The sequence below is a fragment of the Oryx dammah genome, unplaced genomic scaffold (genome assembly GCF_014754425.2).
Source record: "Oryx dammah isolate SB20612 unplaced genomic scaffold, SCBI_Odam_1.1 HiC_scaffold_23, whole genome shotgun sequence".
Lineage (NCBI taxonomy): Eukaryota > Metazoa > Chordata > Mammalia > Artiodactyla > Bovidae > Oryx > Oryx dammah.
The window spans coordinates 118032855-118057249 of NW_024070207.1; positions in this window are offsets into that span (position 1 = coordinate 118032855).

The window sequence follows — 24395 nt, forward strand, 5'->3', positions numbered from 1 at the left end:
CTCATCTAAGAATGACACTTTTATTTTTCACTTTCCTTAAACAATCTTTTCTTTTATTACATTCTCCCTTAATTGCATTTCTGTTATTAATTTTGCCCCAAGTGCATCTAACTGTTGACTTTCATTTTTTATACATCTTGGACAGATCCTGGGATGTACTGCTAATTTGCACTTCCACATAGTTCTGGAGACTGTCATTTCCAATTTCATGTGATTTTTCTTATAGCTGTAGAACTTTATGTTCCAGGTCTGTAAGATATTTAGTAAATCCGTAAATTTGGCAGCAGAGAAAAAGCAGTCTGTTCTTTGTCAATTAACACTTTAATGTTCTAGTCTTCTGAAAAAGGCTTCAATTATTTAAATAAAAAATTTTGAAGAGATTTTTGTGGCTTCAATGATATTGAAAACACAAAGACTTTTAAGTAGCACCGTTTTCATCATTTAATTCTTATTTATTGTCACAGATAAGTAAATAACTGATAGTTTTGGATCTTAAATCACTCAAAGAATCCATCATTAAATTGATGGCACCATTTTAGTTGATTTAACACATGCTGCATGGTTTCTATTGCTATTTGAATTTCTAACTTAGTGGAAAGACTATTTGGCTATGATACACTCTTGAGTTTTTTTTGAGAAGCCACTACTATCTTTTTTCTCACGCTTAGCTGGTTTGCCTTCTAATTCATTGGCAAATAGAAGGAGCTTAAAGTTCTAGTAAGATAAAGGATGGAACATGTCCAGTGGATTTGGTAATGAGGAGGTCCCTGGTCACTTTTTATAATGCAGTTTGGTAGAGACAGAAGCCAGGTTGTGGTTGAGACATGAATGGAAAGTGAGGAAGTGGGAAAGATGAGAAGCAGAGGTGAGAGACTGAACGTTAAGTATGAGGGACAAATGTTCAAATAGGGATTTCAGGAAGAGAGAGTCTCTAGGATATCAACTGGCTGGGGAGAAAGAACCAGCAGCAAGATAAAGTCTTTCAAGAGACGGTATGACTGAAGAAGCATGACTCTGGGGTAAAGGAGGAGATGGAGGGCATGTGGATGATGGCTAAAGTAGAAGGGCTGGTTGGTTGGTAACAAGAGGAGGGGAGCAGCACTTTCTGAGCCTGGCGGACAGAAGCTAAGGAGCATGTCTGAAGATATGCTCATGAGGGAGGCTAAAAGTTGAAGGAAGTCATGCCTGAGGGCCTCAACCACCCTCCACAAAGAAAGAGGCTTTGTCATATGCTGACAGTGTGGGGCTTATGGATTGAACAATGGCTTGAGGAGCGTGATGGTGATTTTCAATGTGAGAGGAATCTGAAAAGAACAAGAGAAATGACTGAGGGCTGGTACCGTGGCCCTAAGACTGAACCTGTGAGTAGGCAGTAGTGTCTAGCTGTGTAGTTGTGTGATTTCTACCAACAGTGTTCAGCCTCTGGGTGTATAAGCAGAAGACACAAATTGTGGCCTTAACCCGGAGGCTTCAACATAATCTGTACGCAAATAATCATAGGATGGGGACATGAGGGAATGTGAAGTATGGTCCAGATTGGGTACAGAATGTAGGCAGGCCTGGAGTGGAATGCAGATCGGGAGCTAACGGAAGGACAGAGAACATTCTCATCTGATGCTCACGACAATCCTTCAGAAAAATAATCAGCCTAACTTTGAAGATGAAGAACCCGAGGCTCTGAGATGTGAGGTGACGTGTTTAGTGAGGTATTTAGATAAGTAACCAAGATGAGCCACATCTTTCCTGATGCAGAGTCTCTAACCTTTCCAGACGCCAGAGTCCCAGGTCTATTACTCCTTCTGAACCCCAGTGTGTGTAAGGGACTATCTTTGCATATATATATATATGCACATATCAATCCACATATGTATACATATATATACATATATATATATATATGTATATATATATATAACTCAAATAAACTTTGGTCTCATCAATCTGTACCCACACAAATGAAATCACAGCAACCCAAATTTTATTTGCTCATTGCTTCCACCTTTGTAATACAGCACTTCCCTTTCAGGCAAAGCCTCCCTGTCCCAGTATATTTTAGAATTCCCGGGGGTGTGACACAAGTCCTTTCCCACTGTGTCCTCTGCTGCACTGCTAGGTGATAACCAAGGCCAGTGCCCGTAAGAGCCCTCATGGGACCAAACAGTGATCTGTGGCTTAGAAAGTTCCTTATAGATAAGAAAACCTGAGACACAAAGACATTAATCACTTATCCATGATAACAAATCTAGACAGTAGCAAACCTGAAATTCAAATTCAGGAACCTAATCATATTACAATCTTCTTTAAATTTTTGGTGCCAATATTACAATTTCTTCATAGAAAACATTTGGAAAATCATGTGTTTCTATGCTTTGGATTAGTACAAATATTACTAGAATAGTCTGTTTTTCCAAGGTTTTGTAGAAGGAGATCAAACCAGTCAATCCTAAAAGAAATCAGTCCTGAATATTCATTGGAAGGACTGATGCTGAAGCTGAAGCTCCAATACTTTGGCCACCTGATGAGAAGAACTGACTCAGTGGAAAAGATACTGATGCTGGGAGGGATTGGGGGCAGGAGGAGAAGGGGATAACAGAGGATGAGATGGTTGGATGGCATCACTGACTCGATGGACATGAGTGTGAGTAAGCTCCAGGAGTTGGTGATAGACAGGGAAGCCTGGAGTGCTGCAGTCCATGGGGTCACGAAGAGTTGGATATGACTGAGCGACTGAACTGAACCTGTGAAGCTAGCTGGACTTTAAAACAAACTGACACTTGTTGCTGGTCTACGAAAATCAATCTAAGTTTCCTCTCTCTTCTGAAGCCAGTGTTTGGAAAATTAAATTTTTGTATATTAGTCCTTTTTCCTTTCTGGTTTTTGATTTTATTTGCAAGGTGTTTGGCAAAGCCATCTCTTAACCTCTTTCTTTTTCTCTAATCCTTTGTCTCCGTGGCTATTTCTAATTTGTCATTTATTATTTTGTGGATTTGTGATTTCATCTCAACTTTTCTTAATTAGGTTAGCTTGTTATTTGTACATTTAATTATATTTTTTAAAACAAACATTTTTGGCTGATTCATTTATTAATAATACTGGTTTTATTTTGGTCTGACTGTATTTTCAATTTTTTTTTATTAATTCTGTCATTTCTTAGTTTGATGCTTAAATTTTATTATTTTTTATTAAATTTATGAATTTTTCTCTGCACAATGATTTAGCTCTAGCCTACAATTTCTGATGTGTAGTGTTTTCTTTATTGCTTTTTTGCATAATTCTTTAAAATTTATTTTTAAGAGTGAGTTAAAAAAATTTTCTAAGTGAAAGGGCTTAACTTTTTAAATTAATTTCATGTTATTGCAATATGTTCACAAAATAGTTCCCCTACTAATTCTGTCTTTCAGAAGATACTGAACTTTGGTGGTGGCATCATATGTAGTCAATTTCTCTTGGATACTCAAAAGAAGATTAAATTCTCTATTTTCAGGGTGTCCAGTTGAATGGATTTCCATATGTAGCATGTTTATAGTTCAGGTCTTCTGCAACATTACTTGGTGCATGAATATTCGTGTTCCTCCAAAATTCATATACTGAAATCCTAACCCCTAGTGTGATGGTATTAGGAGGTGAGGCCTCTGCTAGGTGAGTAGGCTATGAGGGGAACTCCCTCATGAACAGAATTAGTGCTTTTGTAAAGGAGAACCCAGTGAGCTCCTACAGCTCTCAGTCATGTGAGGATAAAATAAGAAGTCAGCAGTCTGCAACCTGGAAAGGATTCTCGCCAGAATCCAACCATGCTGGCACTCTTATCTTGAAATTCCAGCCTCCAGAACTGGGAAAAATAAATTTCCTTTGCTTATAAGCCACCCAGTCTATGGTATTTTTGTTATAGCATCCTGATCTGACTAAAACAGTTGGTTTTGGTTTTGGTCATGTTGCTTTGTCTTGGATTATCTTGAATAAAGCATAGGGTTGTCACCCAACTTGAGGATCTTTTTTTTTCCCCTTAAAATGTGAATTTAGCCCAGTTACATGCATTTATATGACAGATACATTTGTTCTTGGTTTTCCTATTTTGGTGTTATATTGATTGACATAACTTTTACATAATTTCCTTTGCTTTCTATCATAGTTCTTTTGATATTTAGCAAGGTTGGTATTTTTGTTTTATTGGTTTTGTTACTATAATTTTAAATAATATTTCTTTTAAAAGTATATATTATTATGGCTCTCAAGAAAGAGCAATGATAAAACCACTTTGCATTTCTTTCTCCTTACATCCCTCTTCTCAATATTGATTTTTTAAAATTCTTCCTCTGCAACTCTATATAGCAGGTTTCTAAGAAAGTATCATGTGGGGAAGTGAGTAAAATGTGATTCAAAACCAGTAAACAATTAATAGATTAAAATATACAATCACCTTTTATGTGCCAAGCGGATGGTGCTGCTAGTAATATCTATAAATGAACAGGCGTAGGTCTTCACCCTCAGGAAACGCACGAGGCAGATTACCAGGTAGATAACTGAAAATTGGATAAAAATATCTATTGATTATATTCCTCAGCAAGAATTGCATCTTTCTTATCATTTTAGTATCTTTACCTGAAGATTTCAAGACATTTTGAGGAAATAGTCTACCTAGTTAGTCAAATGCCTGACATAAGGAACTCTATTAGGACATTTTCATAAGAGAGCACTATTACAATAGTCAGTGAACTGCTGTTGAAATTTATCTGAGACAAAAGCATATTAATTCTTATTTTTCTCTGGCCCAATCCATTTTGGATTGTATTGGGCCAACTAGCTAGAAAAGAAAGCTGATATTCAAATACTTCTATAAGGCAATTGGTTATTTTCTTTAATGGGAAAGTTTTAGATCCTTCTGCTGTATTTTATAACACATTTCATGGCTATTTATTTTAGAGAAAACCATTTTAGTGAATGCTATACAGATATGAAATTCACTGTAGTGACGACCTTGGCAGATGGCTTTGGAATGATAATCTTTACATTGGTAGCTTGTAGTAGAACTAAATAGCCCCAGGCTGGGAGTTAAAATGCCCAAGATCTTCCCACTCCTCAATCTAGAATTTACTAATTATAATCTTGGGTGACTACTCCTCTGCATCTATAAAACAGGGACAATATTCCAAGGACCACTGTGAAGACTGAATGAAATCAGAATGTGGAAGTCTTTGTAGCCTGAAAAACCTTACACATGAGATGGGATGAGGGCCATATTAGTTACTGATGCTGTATAACAAGCTATACTCTCCCTCCTCAAAACACAGCAGCTTCAAATAACAAATATTTATCTCACTGTTTTTGAGGGTCAGGAATTTGAGAGCAGCTTAGCTGGGTATATTTCCAAATATGCCAGCAAATGTGGAAAACTCAGCAGTGGCCACAGGACTGAAAAAGGTCAGTTTTCCTTCCAATTCCAAAGAAAGGCAATGCCAAAGAATGCTCAAACTACTGCACAACTGCACTCATCTCACATGCTAGTAAAGTAATGCTCTAAATTCTCCAAGCCAGGTTTCAGCAATACGTGAACCGTGAACTCCCTGATGTTCAAGCTGGTTTTAGAAAAGGCAGAGGAACCAGAGATCAAATTGCCAACATCCGCTGGATCATGGAAAAAGCAAGAGAGTTCCAGAAAAACATCTACTTCTGCTTTATTGACTATGCCAAAGCCTTTGACTGTGTGGATCACAATAAACTGTGGAAAATTCTTCAAGAGATGGGAATACCAGACTACCTGACCTGCCTCTTGAGAAATCTATAGGCAGGTCAGGAAGCAACAGTTAGAACTGGACATGGAACAACAGACTGGTTTCAAATAGGAAAAAGAGCACGTCAAGGCTGTATATTGTCACCTTGCTTATTTAACTTCTATGCAGAGTACATCATGAGAAACGCTGGACTGGAAGAAACACAAGCTGGAATCAAGATTGCCAGGAGAAATATCAATAACCTCAGATATGCAGATGACACCACCCTTATGGCAGAAAGTGAAGAGGAACTAAAAAGCCTTTTGATGAAAGTGAAAGAGGAGAGTGAAAAAGTTGGCTTAAAGCTGAATATTCAGAAAACGAAGATCATGGCATCTGGTCCCATCACTTCATGGGAAATAGATGGGGAAACAGTGGAAACAGTGTCAGACTTTATTTTTTTGGGCTCCAAAATCACTGCAGATGGTGACTGCAGCCATGAAATTAAAAGACGCTTACTCCTGGAAGAAAAGTTATGACCAACCTAGATAGCACATTCAAAAGCAGAGATATTACTTTGCTGACTAAGGTCCGTCTAGTCAAGGCTATGGTTTTTCCAGTAATCATGTATGGATGAGAGTTGGACTGTAAAGAAGGCTGAGCGCCGAAGAATTGATGCTTTTGAACTGTGGTGTTGGAGAAGACTCTTGAGAGTCCCTTGGACTGCAGAGAGATCCAACCAGTCCATTCTGAAGGCGATCAGCCCTAGGATTTCTTTGGAAGGACTGATACTGAAGCTGAAACTCCAGTACTTTGGCCACCTCATGTGAAGAGTTGACTCATTGGAAAAGACCCTGATGCTGGGAGGGATTGGGGGCAGGAGGAGAAGGGGACAACCGAGGATGAGATGGCTGGATGGCATCACTGACTCGATGGGCGTCAGTCTGAGTGAACTCCGGGAGTTGGTGATGGACAGAGAGGCCTGGCGTGCTGCGATTCATGGGGTTGCAAAGAGTCGGACATGACTGAGCGACTGAACTGAACTGAACTAGCTGGGTGGTGCTGGCACAGGCTGCAGACAAGAAGACAGTGAAGGACACAGACATCTCAGGCTCAACTGGGGGAAAATCTGCTTTCAAGCTCACTCATATGACTATTGGCAGGATTCAGACCACTGCTGACTCTTAAGACAGAGGCATCTCTTCCTTGCCATGGAGGCCCCTTCATAGGGCAGATCAAAACATAGCAACTGGCCTCTGAAAGGTTTATTTATCCTTTAAGCGAGAAGTGAAGAGCGTGTAAGGGAAAGAGCAAGAGAAGGTACTTAAGATGAGAGTCCAGGCTCCTTGTAACCTAACCTAATGATATCTTAAAATTATAATAAAGTCATTGTTAACCTTGCAGAGCCCCTAAGATCTGTCTTGAAGTGTCAGTTTATTCTACACTATGAAGGAGCTAATGGAGACCAAAATCTAGAAAGTAAATTTTATTTGCCTGGTTTATAATATCCAAGTCTGAAAAAAAAGTTATAAAATCTTGACAAAGTGTACTCAATTTTGATGGCCTTATTTCCTTGGCTTATTGCTTACTGCCTTTACCTACAACATGAAGGTTTGTTTTTGTTTGGTTTCTTGGGTTGTTTTTTACTTTCTAGGTAGCAGAGATTTTATGTGTAACCAGAATAATTTCTCACACTTAATGTTGATTTTACTGTATGCTTGGCTATTTAAGGAAAAAAGAGAACAAAGTTTTCTTGCTCCTTACTTATGAAAGAACTAAGATTCTTTACAATCATGTTCCCTTATTTTTTTATTTTAAAATGTTTACTGCCACTTTTACTAAATACAGAACCAGATGTTGTTTCCCAGGCACCCATAATCCTACCTTGATTAAGTGTCCCAGTCTCCTGTGGCAACTTCTTTGATTTTTGCTTTCTCGAAATCAGATCCTTAATACAGAAAAAGATAAATAAACATTTCAGAATATATTTTACACCTAAAACTATCTTTGTGATTTCTTGGAGGGCTTCTGGAAAATCACAAATGTGTGTTCTTTTATCTTGCAAAGAGAGAGATGCTGGAAATATTAGGTCTCTTTATTAGTTACCATTGGTGAGTTACATGGGAAGAGCAGTCAAATAAGAAATACTCAGCCTTTCCAAGGTTAAATGTGCTTAAGTAAATGTCATGAATTTAAGTATTTTAGAAACTGTATGCTTTGGGGGATTGCTCCTGCGGTCTAGTGGTTAAGACTCTGCTTCCACTGCAGGGAGCCCAGGCCTGATCCTTGGTGGGGAAACTGAGATCCTGCATGCTGTGAAGCACAGCCAAAAATAATAAATAAATAAGTCTGCAGGCTTTATGGGAAGTTTCTAGAGGTTCATGAACATCCTCACTGTTCATTCCTATTTCTCAGAGTCCTAATGGTACTTTGTCTGATATTAGGCAACAACAGTAGAGTGTTGTTGGTCATCATTTCAGCTACTAGTAGAGTGTTCAGTTCAGTTCAGTTCAGTTCAGTCACTCAGTCATGTCCAAAACTTTGCGATCCCATGACCAAAGCATGCCAGGCCTCCCTGTCCATCACCAACTCCCAGAGTTCACCCAAACCCATGTTCATTGAGTCAGTGATGCCATCCAACCATCTCATCCTCTGTCGTCCCATTCTCCTCCTGCCCTCAATCTTTCCCAGCATCAGGGTCTTTTCCAATGAGTCAACTGTTCACATCAGGTGGCCAAAGTATTGGAATTTCAGTTTCAACATGAGTCCTTCCAATGAACACCCAGGACTGATCTCCTTTAGGATGGACTGGTTGGATCTCCTTGCAGTCCAAGGGACTCTCAAGAGTCTTCTCCAACACCACAGTTCAAAAGCATCAATTCTTTGGCACTCAGCTTTCTTTATAGTCCAACTCTCACATCCATATATGACCACTGGAAAAACCATAGCCTTGACTACACAGACCTTTGTTGACACAGTAATGTCTCTGCTTTTTAATATGCTGTCTAGGTTGGTCATAACTTTCCTTCCAAGGAGTAAGGGTCTTTTAATTTCATGGCTGCAATCACCATCTGCAGTGATTTTGGAGCCCAAAAAAATAAAGTCTGACACTGTTTCCACTGTTTCCCCATCTATTTCCCATGAAGTGATGGGAATGGATGCCATGATCTTAGTATTCTGAATGTTGAGCTTTAAGCCAACTTTTTACTCTCCTCTTTCACTTTCATCAAGAGGCTTTTTAGTTCCTCTTCACTTTCTGCCATAAGGGTGGTATCATCTGCATATCTGAGGTTCTTGATATTTCTCCCAGCAATCTTGATTCCAGCTTGCATTTCTTCCAGTCCAGCGTTTCTTATGATGTTCTCTGCACAGAAGTTAAATAAGCAGGGTGACAATATATAGCCTTGACGTACTCCTTTTCCTATTTGGAACCAGTCTGTTGTTCCATGTCCAGTTCTAACTGTTGCTTCCTGACCTGCATACAGATTTCTCAAGAAGCAGGTCAGGTGGTCTGGTATTCCCATCTCTTTCAGAATTTTCCACAGTTTATTGTGATCCACACAGTCAAAGGCTTTGGCATAGTCAAGAAAGCAGAAATAGATGTTTTTCTGGAACTCTCTTGCTTTTTCCATGATCCAGCGGATGTTGGCAATTTGATCTGTGGTTCCTCTGCTTTTTCTAAAACCAGCTTGAACATCTGGAAGTTCACGGTTCACGTATTGCTGAAGCCTGGCTTGGAGAATTTTGAGCATTCCTTTACTAGCGTGTGAGATGAGTACAACTGTGCAGTAGTTTGAGCATTCTTTGGCATTGCCTTTCTTTGGGACTGGAATGAAAACTGACCTTTTCCAGTCCTGTGGCCACTGCTGAGTTTTCCACATTTGCTGGCATATTGAGCTCAGCACTTTCACAGCATCATCTTTCAGGATTTGAAAGAGCTCAACTGGAATTCCATCACCTCCACTAGCTTTGTTCGTAGTGATGCTTCCTAAAGCCCACTTGACTTCACATTCCAGGATGTCTGGCTCTAGGGGAGTGATCACACCATTGTGATTATCTGGGTTGTGAAGATCTTGTTTGTACAGTTCTTCTGTGTATTCTTGCCACCTTTTTTAAATATCTTCTGCTTCTGTAAGATCCATACCATTTCTGTCCTTTATTGAGCCCATCTCCAGTCATCATTTCAGCTATTAAAAATGTTAACTAATACTTCCCTGGAAGTTCAGTGGTTAAGACTCTGTACTTCTATTGCAGGGAGCAGGAGTTCGATCAGTGGTTGGGGAACTAAGACCCCACATTCCTCGCAGCACAGCCAAACCAAAAAAATGTAGGCCACAGCCTTACTTCTTTAGTTTGAATCTAGCATCTTCTAGGGCAGTGGATTTCAACTGGGGATACACATAAGATTTATCCATTGGGTTCTATAAAAATACAGGTATCAAAAAACTGCTCCGACTCACCGAATCTCGTTAACTTGATATTCTTGGTATATTCTTAGTATATGCTTAGAATAATCTTGGTATATTATATATATTATGTTTCAGGATTATTATATATCTCAAGATTGTTTCCTTTTCAATAATTATTTTCATCCTTTTTTTGGTGTTGATCAATTTGTATACATCAAATGTAACATTCATTACCTACGTTGAAAATAGGCATAGTCATTATGCCTAAAGACATCTGTATACATTTTTAGAGTGACGTTATTGTCTTTGCTTTTCATGGCCCAGAAATAATCTGTTTGTCAGTTGCATGATGCTTATTATGAATTCTCATCAGACCTTTCACAAAGAAGAATTTTCAGTAAACATTGGTTTTCAGTGAAAATCTCTTTGCTCTGCAGATAGTTTTATTTTACTCTAATTTCTTGCTTAAAAACTCTGCTGTAAGCTAGCTAGCTACAGGTCATGTTTGAGTCTATAACCAAAAAAGGACCATCTCAGAGACTTGTGAAAAAGGACTATGACAGGTAATTCAAGTTACTGACCCTTTGAAAAGAAAGATTCTGGGGTAAAGGCTTCTGATGGCATCACTTAGACAACTTTATGATCATACCAGTGCACTAGGTCGAGACTACCAGAACTCTTTTTAGTCAAGAAGCAGATGGTTTCGTGACACTCTTGACCCAAGAGCCATCAGAAGAACTAATTACATAGAACTGAATGAACTGATGAGAAAATTTTTATTGTGGTGACTTGTTTGAAATAAAGTTGATATTTGTAAATATTTTCCCTTTAGATTATGTAAGAAAGACTTTTATCTTTCCACTTAAGCTATCTATAACCTATAATATTCCTGACAGCTTTATTGGGATGTAATTCGCATACCATACAATTCATTCATTTAAAGTGCACAATTCAGTGGTTTTTAGTATATTCACACAGTCAACACTGCCATCACCACAGTCAATTTTAGAATATGTATCATCCTAAAAGTAAATCCTGCACCCACTAACAGTCACTCACTGCCCATTCTCCCCATCACTCCAGCCTCTGGAAATCACTCATCTGCTTTCTGTCCCTATCAGTTCAGTTCAGTAGCTCAGTTGTGTCCAACTCTTTGTGACCCCATGGACTGCAGCACACTAGGATTCCCTGTCCATCACCAACTCCTGCAGCTTGGTCAAACTCATGTCCATCGAATCTGTGATGCCTGTCCCTATGGATCAGCCTATTCTACATATTTCATACAAATGGAATCATGCATGTGGCCTGTCATGTCTGGCTCCTTTCACTTAGCACAGTGCTTTCAAGGTTCATGCATGTGGTAGCATATATCAGCACTTCATTCTTTTGATTGCTAAAAAACATTTCATTGTATAGGCTTATCACATTTTATTCTTTCACCAGTTGATGGACATTTTTATAACCCATAACATTTAAAATGATATTTTTATTTTACCTTTCCTTTCTCTACTGCTGCCGCAAATCCCAAAATCAAAAACTTTTTTTCCTTATTTCTTGTGGCACAGTCATACAATTAGATGATCAATATGTTGTCTGGATCATCATACTTGAGAATTATGCTCACTGAATCAGGTATGCATGTGTGTGTGCTCAGTTGCTTCAGGAATGTCCGACTTTGTGACCCCATGGATTGTAGCCTACCAGGCCCCTCTGCGCATGGGATTTCCCAGACAAGAACATTGGAGTGGGTTGCCATGCCCTCCTCCAGGGGATCTTCCCAACCCAGGGATCGAACCCACTTCTCTTGCAGCTCCTGCATTGCAGGCGGATTCTTTACCCCTGAGCCACCAGAAAGAAAGAAAGTGAAAGTGAAGTTGCTCAGTCGTGTCCAACTCTTTGCGACCCCATGGATAGTAGCCTACCAGGCTCCGCTGTCCATGGGATTTTCCAGGCAAGAATACTGGAGTGGGCTGCCATTTCCTTCTCCAAGGATCTTCCCAACCCAGGGATCAAACCCGGGTCTCCTGCATTGCAGAAAGACGCTTTACCATCTGAGCCACCAGGGAAGCCCAAAATTAGGTATGGCCAGACCCTTTTATGGAAGTCAAACCGATTTTATTTCTGGAACTAATAACTACAAAACTCTCCTAGGAAAATGCACATGGTACTTAGAGGGTCCAGCCTTACATGAAATCAAGAATATTACTTCCTGGCAGGCCAGGAACCTTGGTGGGTTTAGGGGAGCTTGAGAAGAATTGATAGATAGTGCAAGTGAAATCTGACATACAGTGTTTCTTTGGCTTGTTTCCTAACTTCAAGGTAGCAAATAATAGAGGCTTTTAAAAGTCCAATCTGAGTTTCCTTATAAAACTTCCAGCAAAGTTAACTTAGGAAAGGATTCTCTGCTGGCTCAGATGGTAAAGAACCCACCTGCAGTGGGCAAAACCTGGGTTTGATCCCTGGGTTGGGAAGTTCCCCTGGAGAAGGGATAGGCTACCCACTTCAGTATTCATGGGCTTCCCTGGTGGCTCAGACAGTAAAGAATCCGCCTGCAATGTGGGAGACCTGGGTTTGATCCCTGGGTTGGGAAGATCTCCTGGAGGAGGGCATAGGAACCCACTCCAGTATTCTTGCCTGGAGAATCCCCATGGACAGAGGAGCCTGGCGGGCTACAATCCATGGAGTTGCAGAGAGTCAGACATGACTGAGCAACTAAACACAGATAGTAAATTAACATCTGTGATATCTGCATAAATAGTCAGGCCAAACCTTGTGAAACTGGCCTTATTTTGTGACTGTGGACAACCATTCTTAGAGATTGTTCTCTAGGAGACAGGAAGAGAGAAATTATAAGGACAAGTGTAAAGAGTTGCGAATGGACAAAAGAAACTTTCAATGGAATGCTGGACAAGAGGGATGCTCTCATCGTGGCAGCGTGTAAACCTTTGCCTTTGCCAAGGCTACAACTCTGAAATACAGAAGTTAACTAGTAGAAAACTGATGACAGTCTAAATAATTCTTGTCCATACAAATACAAACGAGCTGTGTCCAGTGGAATACAGTTCATTATTGTCCGATGAATAGATCAGTTTTGCAAATTCATTTCAACATTCCTTTACTGTAATAGAAATGTGTGGTGGTTTGCTTTCTTCGTAACATTTTTCCAAGTTTTCTGTTAATTAATGAGTTTAAAAAAAAAAAAGTGCCACTTGTTCATTTTACATTTGTATGAGAGTCATGATTTTGCTATTTTTGAACATATCCTTTAACATCCTTCATAAATCAAAAGGATCCCTGTCCTAGCTCTGTAAGTGAGCAGCCTGAACTACAAGGTAGGTCTGGCTGTGCTAAAGGGTGAAGAATAGCTAGGAAACAAGGGATGAGCTGGAGAGACCCTCCTCAATGCTGGGGGCTTTTGATTCTCTTTTGATTATTTCTAAGAATGAGACAGAGGGAGGGAGTACATGAAAGGGATGAAACAACTCTTTAGTGAAATAGTTTATGGTAGGAGAAAGGAACTAGACAGGAAATTTTAAAAAAAGAAAGTAAATACAGCAGAAAGAATACCGGAAGACCTGGGTTCAAGACTTAACTCTGCCACCCATTAGCTATGTGACCTAGGATAATTTTCTTAACCTCTCTAGTTCCCACAAATAATAATACTATCTCTTACAGTTGTCATGGGGATTAAAATTAAATGAAACTGTCATATAAGGTGATTAGCACAGTGGCCTATATGGAGTATGTACTAAACATGTACTGGTTTTCATTATTATTATATCATTATTATTCTCTAGACCTCAGTTTTCTCACCTGTCAGAAGAAGCCTGGCTTAGATCAGAGTTAATTAAATTTCAATGTGCTTGTGCTTAGGAAGCTTGCTTAAAAGGCATTCCTAGACCCCTCCTCCAAGTACTCTCCTTTAAGAGGAGTATAGAAAGTGGCCTTTGTAACAGGCACCCAGGTTGATTCTGATGCAAATGAAATTGAGGATTATGCATTGAGGAGAACTCCACTAGAGGATTTGAAATGTGTCCTCAAGTATGAGCATCTCTGTTTTCTTTCCAGTTTAAATCCTTTTATAAGGAATATCAGATAAAATACTTTGCCAAGTGGTAATAGAATCTTCATTACTGAGATCCTGAGAGAAAGGGTAGAAAAATCTTAGGAAAAGAAAATGGGTGGATTACTTTTTAAAGCTGTATAATTGTACATGGCATTGGATAAAATGCATGTAATTTTAAACAAAGGCCCTGAATCAACTATTTATTGACAGTATCATTAAAAACAGGAAAAAATATCTGGAAGCAGAGACCCTGATCCCAAAGTATTCAACACCTACAAGCTGACTACATAAAGTGTGGTTCCTGAACCTATAGCAGCAGCAGCACATCTGGGAGCTTGTTAGTGACTCAGACTCTGAGGCCACCCAGACCTGTGAATCAGAATTGGTATTTTAACAAGATAGGTGATGCACATACACTTAATTTTTTAAAAATATATATTTAGTTGGCTGTGCTGGCTCTTAGTTGTAGCATGCAGGATCTACTTCCTGGACCAGGGATCGAACCCAGGCTCCCCTGCATGGGGAGCGTGGAGGCTTAGCCACTGGATGACCAGGAAAGTCCTGCACATACAACTTAAAGGTTTAGAATTCCTGATATAGAACACAGTCCAACATAAATCAGCTGAGCAACAATTATAATTCACGTGATGCTTATTAATTAATGGTTCCCAGTTGATGGGTGCTGGGACACATTAAACTTACCTGGAGAACTTCAAAATGCAGACCAACTCCAGAGACTGTGAATTTCATGTGGAGCTCAGAAAAAAATTTTATTTCAGAGACCCTTCCCCAGTAATTATGCTTCACAGCCAGGCGGGGGAGCTACTACAAAGTATAAGAAATGGGAGTTCAAGAAAAGGATGGAAAGGAGCAGAAGAGTAGGTCTTGAACTGACCCTTAAAATATGCATTCAACTTTTGCAGAATGGGGAGCAGAAGCACGTGTGCATGCTTTTGTATGTGTGTGTGTATGTGTGTGTGTGTGTGTGTGTGTGTGTGTGTGTGTGTATGGAAAATAGACTATAAGACCATGTTACAGTAACTTTTTTCTAGAGAGAAAATGGAAAACACAAAGTGAAGGAAATATTGTTCTCTGAGGAGTTTTAGCAGGACTTTAAAACAATAACATTTCTCTGTTAGAAACAAGGGTGACATGATGCTGCACATAATACCGTGGGAGCCATTGTCACATTTGATTAACGTTTAGAAGCAATTTGAATGGAGAGAATATTATTCTTCTCAATTCCCACTTGGGGCTAACATGTACATTCTTTTTCTTACATAAAAGACAGTTTTAAAGTCTTGTTCTACGTTGAGTAGAAATAGTCTAAGCTTAGATTCATTTCATGAAAATGGAAACTATTTCTACTGGCACAACAGTCTGACGTCACTGGGTTCATTAAAAATCAAATGAGTTAGTGGATATGATTATAATTTGATATGTGAGATATGCTATATAAATGCCAGGTCATGGTTTAGATCCTTTCTGCCTCTCCCAGCCCTTCCTCCTATACTCGAACTTTGCACAACCTTGCTATTACTCTGTCTCTTCTTGACCCCCAAGCAGATCAGATGTCCACCCTCCAGAGCTTTCTTGATTTCTTTTTTTTTTTTTTTGGTCAACCTTATACCTTGGCTATATGTCCAATGTTGCACTTCATAATCTTGTGTTACAAGTTATTTATTTATCTGTAGACTTACTCTATTAGACCTAAGCTCTTTGAAACAAGTGATTTTTTAAAATTCATATTTGAATATCTAGGACTGAAGTTTCATTTCTCATATGTTGGCATAAACTTCTAACAGACCTCATCTCCCATGGATAGCAGCCATACATTCTGGACAAATTACAGAAAACAACTACATGAAAGCTTTGTGAAATAAATCAAAATAGGCAGATTTTGTAAGGACATTCAAATTTGGAAGAAGTGACACATTACAAGTTCCCAGTTTTTACAGTTGGCACAATGGCAGGCTGTGATCGTAGCAAGGTACTGTCTTTACTTGCTTTCTTTCTGACTTGGGCAACCAAAGGACAGAATTCAAGGAGGCTCTGGCGCTGGAAAGTCTAAGGAGGCCCAGAAAAAAGAGATCCAGAGCAGGTAAACTTCAAATTCTACATTTGAACCCCACTCACAATCTGACTCTGCATCACATGAATGGTGAAAACCCAAGCTTGCAGCTAAGGCTGAAGAAACTGAACTGAGATTTGAGCTGCTATGATGCTACAGGTTATATTCTCCCCCAATGTTCTGTATTCTCCTTTCATAGCTCTCATTTTCCCAGGAATTTCTTAATATCTTTCTTCTGCAATATGCTCCATGAAGTAGGTTCCAAATGGCAGGTTGGATTATTGTTGCCAATCCCTTGGTAACTCCCTGTAATAGAATTACACACCTTGCCTGTGGCCACACAACCTTGCAGTAGCTCCCACTGGACTAAGTGGAGACCATATCCCTGCCTCATTGACTTGTGTTTTGTCATATGATTTGATTTGACCAGTGAAATATGGACAAAGATGACAAATGTACCAGTTCGGGCTTCCTTGGTGGCTCAGACAGTAAAGAATCTGCCTGCTAATGCAGGAGACCCAGGTTTGATCCCTGGGTCAGGAAGATCCCATGGAGAAGGAAATGACAACCCACTCTAGTATTCTTGCTGGGAAATCCCATGGACAGAGGAGCCTGGCCTGCCACAGTCCATGGGATCGCAAAGAGTCAGGCACAACTGAGCGACTATCACACACAGACACACCGGTTCTGAACTAAAGCATTAAAAAGCACAGCATGTCAATCTGGATCCAATCAGGAAACATGATTTGAATAGGGAAAGTTTGTGCTGTTCTTAGTCACTCAGTCATGTCCGACTCTTTGTGACCCCATGGATTGTAGCCAGGCTCCTCTGTCCATGGGATTCTCCAGGCAAGAATACTGGAGTGGGTTGCCATGCCCTCCTTCAAGGCATCTTCCAAACCCATGGATTGAACCCAGGTCTCCCGCATTGCAGGTGGATTCTTTACTGTCTGAGCCACCAGGGAAACCCATCAGTACTGGAGTGGGTAGCCTATCCCTTCTCCAGGGGATCTTCCTGACCCAGGAATCAACCTGGGGTCTCCTGTATTGCAGGCGGACTCCTTACGATCTGAGCTACCAGGGAAAGTTCAGTAGAATAATTAAACCACGATAAACACAAACATAAAGGGAACTCTAAATGATGCCCCAGGTATAAGAGAGAGTACTCCAAGAAGGACAAACTTGGAAGAAGGCTGCTTCCCCAGGATAGGCTTAGATCTCATTGGAGAGGGGAATGGCTGCAGCCCTTTGGATAGTGAAGATGTGTGCTGGGTTGCCCTGGTCAGAGCTGGTCCACAATCACCAGGTATGAGGAAACAACTTTTGGGGGTACAAGTGACCTGACGCTGATGGGCAGGAGCACAGAGTGAGTCAGGGTATCTGAAGCCCATACACTGGCAAGGTGGTACACGGGCTGCGCTATGTGGTGTCCATGCTGAGAAGGCTGTAGGAAACACCTACAAGTAGGTACAAGTGAGTCAAGGCTCACAGGTGGGTATGCGGACAGAGCTGGGGAACCACTGCAGCCCAAGGCCTAGAGTATACCAGTGTCCACATTAGGAGAGTCATGCCTTGTATGTCCCTGTGCCAGGCTGTGCAATCAGTGGTGATGGCACACTCTGAGCACATGACTGGGACAGAGCCTGACTAGATGTTTCTACATACAAGCACTCTGCAAGAAACAGTAACAGCACGCTGGATCCGGGAAAAGAAGCCCTTTCCTCCTGAAAATTTCCCTCCACTGACAAAGCTTATTGTAAAGGACAAATGATAAAAGAGTCTGGTCTACTATTGTAAAGGAAGTACTGAAGGGTGAAGTTAAAGAGTTGAGAGCAATAAATTGGTAACTGGCTCTTTTGAGCTGCTACCCTCCATGAGAAGAGCATGGCCCAGAGAGTCACTGTTTCCTCAGACTGAGTCCACAATGTGGAATTTGGCTTACCTGAACTGTGATTGTTGAAATGACAGCCAACTTCAAAATCCATGAGAATAAAATAAATGTTCGTCATGGTAAACTGCTGAGTCTTTTGAAGCTATTTGTTATATTAAAAAAAATAACACATCCTGTTTTCCTCATGTCCCTTGTGTCTGTGCCTAAATTATAAGAGAAACTCAATATGTATTTTTAAATGGACTGTTATTCAAACTTTGGAGCCATTTTCTGATTGCTCTGAAGGTTTAGCCCAGGTGCTATCTAATGGCCTACAGAGTTATCATTTTAGGTACATAGCAGAAGAGGAACCATACCGTGAAAAATCTTACTGGATTTTGAATCTAATCTTTATTAAGAAAAAAAACCCTAAACCCAGGACTGTTTTTCTTAGCTTTTGGAATCCATTTAGTTCCTTCAGTGGCCTAGCTTCATCATCTAAATCGGTACCTTTTTGATGTGGCTTTGGGGGAACAAGGTAAAAACTAATCAGAAAAAGACTACCTTGTATGTGAACTGGCTATAGCTCAAAGAGTGAATTTATGAGTGGAGAGAGAAAACAGATAAAACATAGCCTCTACTTGTAGGGCTGTAACTGTCATAAGTTAATTTTATGTTCCAATCTTTTTCTCCTATTTGGGGTCAGAGCACACGTCACACCCTCATATATAACTAACAGTGAAGGATTCTGTCCTTTATTGCATTATTATGGTGATATCACTTTCATTACACCACTAAGAATCATCGGTATTAAGACATTCTTTGGTCAACAGAAGTTATTTTATAAATATCTTTACTATAGAGATAAGAATCCTTTTCAAGGATACCTGGTAGAAATGTGGGCATGGTATTTTAAACATGATCATTGGTTTCACCAGTTGCTGACCATCACTATCAGAGGACTGAAGAGTTTGGCTGGGCTCCTTAGTAGTAGAGTTGCCCCCTAACTTGTGACTGGAGCTGTGTTAGAAGAGTTTATTATCATTTTTCTGTCTTGAAATCTCAGCTTCAAAGTCACCTGTTCTGTATCTGATCTCACTGTGGACTTTGTACTGCTGCTGCTATTTCTTCTTCCAAGTCATCACTACTCTGGGTTTTGAGTTGGTTTTTCATAGTGGGTTTCACCCATTTTTTAAAAACAATGTTAACCCTTCCTTCGACTAATGGTATGTATAGTCGTCTACTTTCCTTTCAAAGATGTTCACTAAAATGCTTTCACAATAAAGTCATACATTCTGTTTGTATTATTTTAGGTCCATAACCACTCTATCTTTTAGACTTTTAGCCTCCCCTTTCTCTACTCTTAACACTCATCTACAGAATCTAAAATTAGTTTTCATTTATATTTGTTTACTCTTTTCCTAGCATCTTTTTTCTGAGCTGGAATAACTTTTTTGAGATGTAGCTCTGAACAAAGTTTTTCAAAGAATAGAAATGATATGATCACTTACAAATGAAGCCTACAAACAAGATGTACATCTAGAGAGAATTTTGGACAAATTCTCTCCAGCTTTCTCCTTTTGCAGCTGAGGTTTAGAGAAAGTGAAGTGACCTACACTATGTTACTAAGTGATGGCCAGTTTGGGACCAAGACTCAAAAACCTTTCTTCTTTCCCAGTTCTCTTTCCACTGTATCATGACACAGAACCAGAAAATGGAAGAGCAGGAAGGCATGTGAGGGATCACTCTATCCAACCATACTATTTGAAAGACAAGGAACCAGTGCCAGGGAAATCTGGACATCTGATCTGACAGTGATATTCTTGGCTTGCGAGAGACATCCCAGAAGGGCCTAATTGCTCCTTGCAATCTCAAAGTAAGAAGTACTTCAGTAAATCTCTAGACCAAGGATCATCCTGGTGAGACTACTCATTGAGGGCATCTGTAGCTCATACCCTCATGCCTGTTAGGCAGCTGGGCCATCCTCATGAGCAGGCAGAAGGATGAATGTGCTAGAAAATCTCTCCCAACAAGAACATCACCCCATAATATCCTTTTTGAGAAATTAATTCTTCTGGGTACTGAAGCCTTCATTCTCACTTTTGGAATTCCCTATTAAAATTAACATAATCCTAAAGAATCATCTTGAGTCATTTCAGATGTTATTAAGTAATATTTCAAGAGTTTTCTCTGCAAGAAAGGCTCCCTTGATGTTCTTTTGAAATAAAGGAAGGAAACCAGGAGAAAAGATTTCTGAAATAAGATGTTTCTCCTCAAATCAAGTTCCCTAAACAACACTTAGGCCTGAGTTGGATTTAAATCCTTGCTGCCTTACAGAGGCAGCAGTTCTTAGCAAACACAAGCACACTGAACAGTTTCGTCAAAATTATGCAAAATGTAGGCATAATCCCTAAATTTCTCTCTTCAATCTCATTTTGCAATCATTAATGATCCCACCTATGCCCCAACCAGTAACGCTGAAGAAGCTGAAGTTGAACGGTTCTATGAAGATCTACAAGACCTTTTAGAACTAACACCAAAAAAGATGTCCTTTTCATTATAAGGGACTGGAATGCAAAAGTAGGAAGTCAAGAAACACCTGGAGTAACAGGCAAATTTGGCCTTGGAGTACAGAATGAAGCAGGGCAAAGGCTAATAGAGTTTTGCCAAGAGAATGCACTGGTCATAGCAAACACTCTCTTCCAACAACACAAGAGAAGATTCTACACATGGACATCACCAGATGGTCAACATTGAAATCAGATTGATTATATCCTTTGCAGCCAAAGATGGAGAAGCTCTATACAGTCAGAAAAAAAAACACCAGGAGCTGACTGTGGCTCAGATCATGAACTCCTTATTGCCAAATTCAGACTGAAATTGAAGAAAGTCGGGAAAACCAATAGACCATTCAGGTATGAGCTAAATCAAATCCCTTATGATTATACCGTGGAAGTGAGAAATAGATTTAAGGGACTAGATCTGACAGACTGCATGATGAACTATGGATGGAGGTTCAGGACATTGTACAGGAGACAGGGATCAAGACCATCCCCATGGAAAAGAAATGCAAAAAAGCAAAATGGCTGTCTGGGGAAGCCTTACAAATAGCTGTGAAAAGAAGAGAAGCAAAAAGCAAAGGAGAAAAGGAAAGAGATAAGCATCTGAATGCAGAGTTCCAAACAATAGCAAGAAGAGATAAGAAAGCCTTCTTCAGCAATCAATGCAAAGAAATAGAGGCAAAGAACAGAATGGGAAAGACTAGAGATCTCTTCAAGAAAATTAGAGATACCAAAGGAACATTTCATGCAAAGATGGGCTCGATAAAGGACAGAAATGGTATGGACTTAACAGAAGCAGAAGATATTAAGAAGAGGTGGCAAAAATACACAGAAGAACTGTACAAAAAAGATCTTCACAACCAAGATGATCATGATAGTGTGATCACTCACCTAAAGCCAGACATCCTGGAATGTGAAGTCAAGTGGGCCTTAGGAAGGAAGCATCACTATGAACAAAGCTAGTGGAGGTGATGGAATTCCAGTTGAGCTATTTCAAATCCTGAAAGATGATGCTGTGAAAGTGCTGAGCTCAATATGCCAGCAAATTTGGAAAACTCAGCAGTGGCCACAGGACTGGAAAAGGTCAGTTTTCCTTCCAATCCCTAAGAAAGGCAATGCCAAAGAATGCTCCAACTACCACACAATTGCACTCATCTCACACGCTAGTAAAGGAATGCTCAAAATTCTCCAAGCCAGGCTTCAGCAGTATGTGAACCGTGAACTTCCAGATGTTCAAGCTGGTTTTAGAAAAGGCAGAGGAACCAGAGATCAAATTGCCAACATCCGCTGGATCATGGAAAAAGCAAGAGAGTTCCAGAAAAACATCTACTTCTGCTTTATTGACTATGCCAAAGCCTTTGACTGTGTGGATGACAAGAAACTGTGGAAAATTCTGAGAGAGATGGGAATACCAGACCACCTGACCTGCCTCTTGAGAAATCTGTATGCAGGTCAGGAAGCAACAGTTAGAACTGGACATGGAACAACAGCCTGGTTCCAAATAGGAAAAGGAGTACATCAAGGCTGTATATTGTCACCCTGCTTATTTAACTTCTATGCAGAGTACATCATGAGAAACTCTGGGCTGGAAGAAGCACAAGCTGAAATCAAGATTGCCAGGAGAAATATCAATAACCTCAGATATGCAGATGACACCACCCTTATGGCAGAAAGTGAAGAAGAACTAAAGAGCCTCTTGATGAAAGTGAAAGAGGAGAGTGAAAAAGTTGGCTTAAAACTGAACATTCAGAAAACTAAGATCATGGCATCTGGTCCCATCACTTCATCGGAAATAGATGGGGAAACAGTGGAAACAGTGTCAGACTTTATTTTTTGAGGCTCCAAAATCACTGCAGATGGTGATTGCAGCCATGATATTAAAAGATGTTTACTCCTTGGAAGGAAAGTTATGACCAAACTAGATACCATATTAAAAAGCAGAGATATTACTTTGCCAACAAAGGTCCATCTAGTCAAGGCTATGGTTTTTCCAGTGGTCATGTATGGATGTAAGAGTTGGACTGTGAAGAAAGCTGAGCACTGAAGAATTGATGCTTTTGAACTGTGGTGTTGGAGGAGATTCTTGAGAGTACCTTGGACTGCAAGGGGATCCAAACAGTCCATCCTAAAGGAGATCAGTCCTAGTGTTCTTTGGAAAGACTGATGCTAAAGCTGAAACTCCAATACTTTGGCCACCTCACGTGAAGAGTTAACTCATTGGAAAAGACCCTGATGCTGGGAGGGATTGGGGGCAGGAGGAGAAGGGGATGACAGAGGATGAGATGGCTGGAATGCATCAGTGACTTGATGGACATGAGTTTAAGTAAACCCCGGGAGTTGGTGATGAACAGGGAGGCCTGGCATCCTGCGATTCATGGGGTTACAAAGAGTCAGACACGACTGAGCGACTGAACTGAAAGATCCCACATAGAGGGAAGTGGACACACTGGAGCTGAGGCTTATGTGAAATAATCGAAACACATTCTTGATTTTAGTTACAATCTATGTATTTTATCAATACTGATGCACCCCCACCACCCCATTTTAATATTTCCAAAGTTGAGGCTTTGGCATAGTCAATAAAGCAGAAATAGATGTTTTTCTGGAATTCTCTTGCTTTTTCCATGATCCAGTGGATGTTGGCAATTTGATCTCTGGTTCCTCTGCCTTTTCTAAAACCAGCTTGAACATCTGGAAGTTCACAGTTCACTTATTGCTGAAGCCTGGCTTGGAGAATTTTGAGCATTCCTTTACTAGCATGTGAGATGAGTGGCTGGTTGTATCTTACAAGTATTGGCCGCCAGATAGGTGGTCATTATCATGTAGTTATTTATGGCACACCAGCTTCATCATGTGTTTACACTGTTGTCATTTCAACTGATTTATACTCTGTTATTACCACACATGTTAAACTTAACTGGCATTTAAAATATCTTCCACAGATTATTCTTTGATTTGGTTCTGAGACATGAAGACATTGCAAATACAGTTTGGCAGACAAACAGCATTAGGGTATAAGTCTGATATTAGGAAAAAATAGCTGTCATCGAAAGAGTAATGACAATTCCTCTTTTTTTTTTTCAATGTGATGACCAAGTGCTTTATGGGATCTAGGAAAGATAATCATAGGTAGATGAAATACTGTTACATTTTATTATTCACATATTTGCAGAAAACTTTACCTACATATCTCAAGAAAGACTATACCAGCATCAGCATTTGGAGAATTTATTTTCCGAAGTGGCAGCTTGAAAGAAAATCTTGAGAATAATAGTGAAGTGTCATTTTAAGAAATGCTGTATTACTAAAGCTCTCAACAGAACTAAGACAAGATCATATGTTTTTTATGGTATAATATATATACAAAAGCAAAATATGGACACAGAAATTCGGTGTTGAAAATTAACTTAAGAGTTCAACAAAAGATACATGCACCCCAATGTTCACAGCAGCAGTATTTACAACAGTCAAGACATGGAAGCAACCTGAATGTCCATAGACAGATAAATGGATAAAAAAGAGGTGGTTTGTATATACTGTAGAATATTACTCAGCCATAAAAAGGAATGAAATAATGCCACTTGCAGCAACATGGATGGATCTAGAGATTATCATATTAAGGGAAGTAAGTCAGACAGAGAAAGGAAAATATCATTTATCACTAATATGTATGTGGAGTCTAAAAAAATGATACAAATGAATTTATTTAC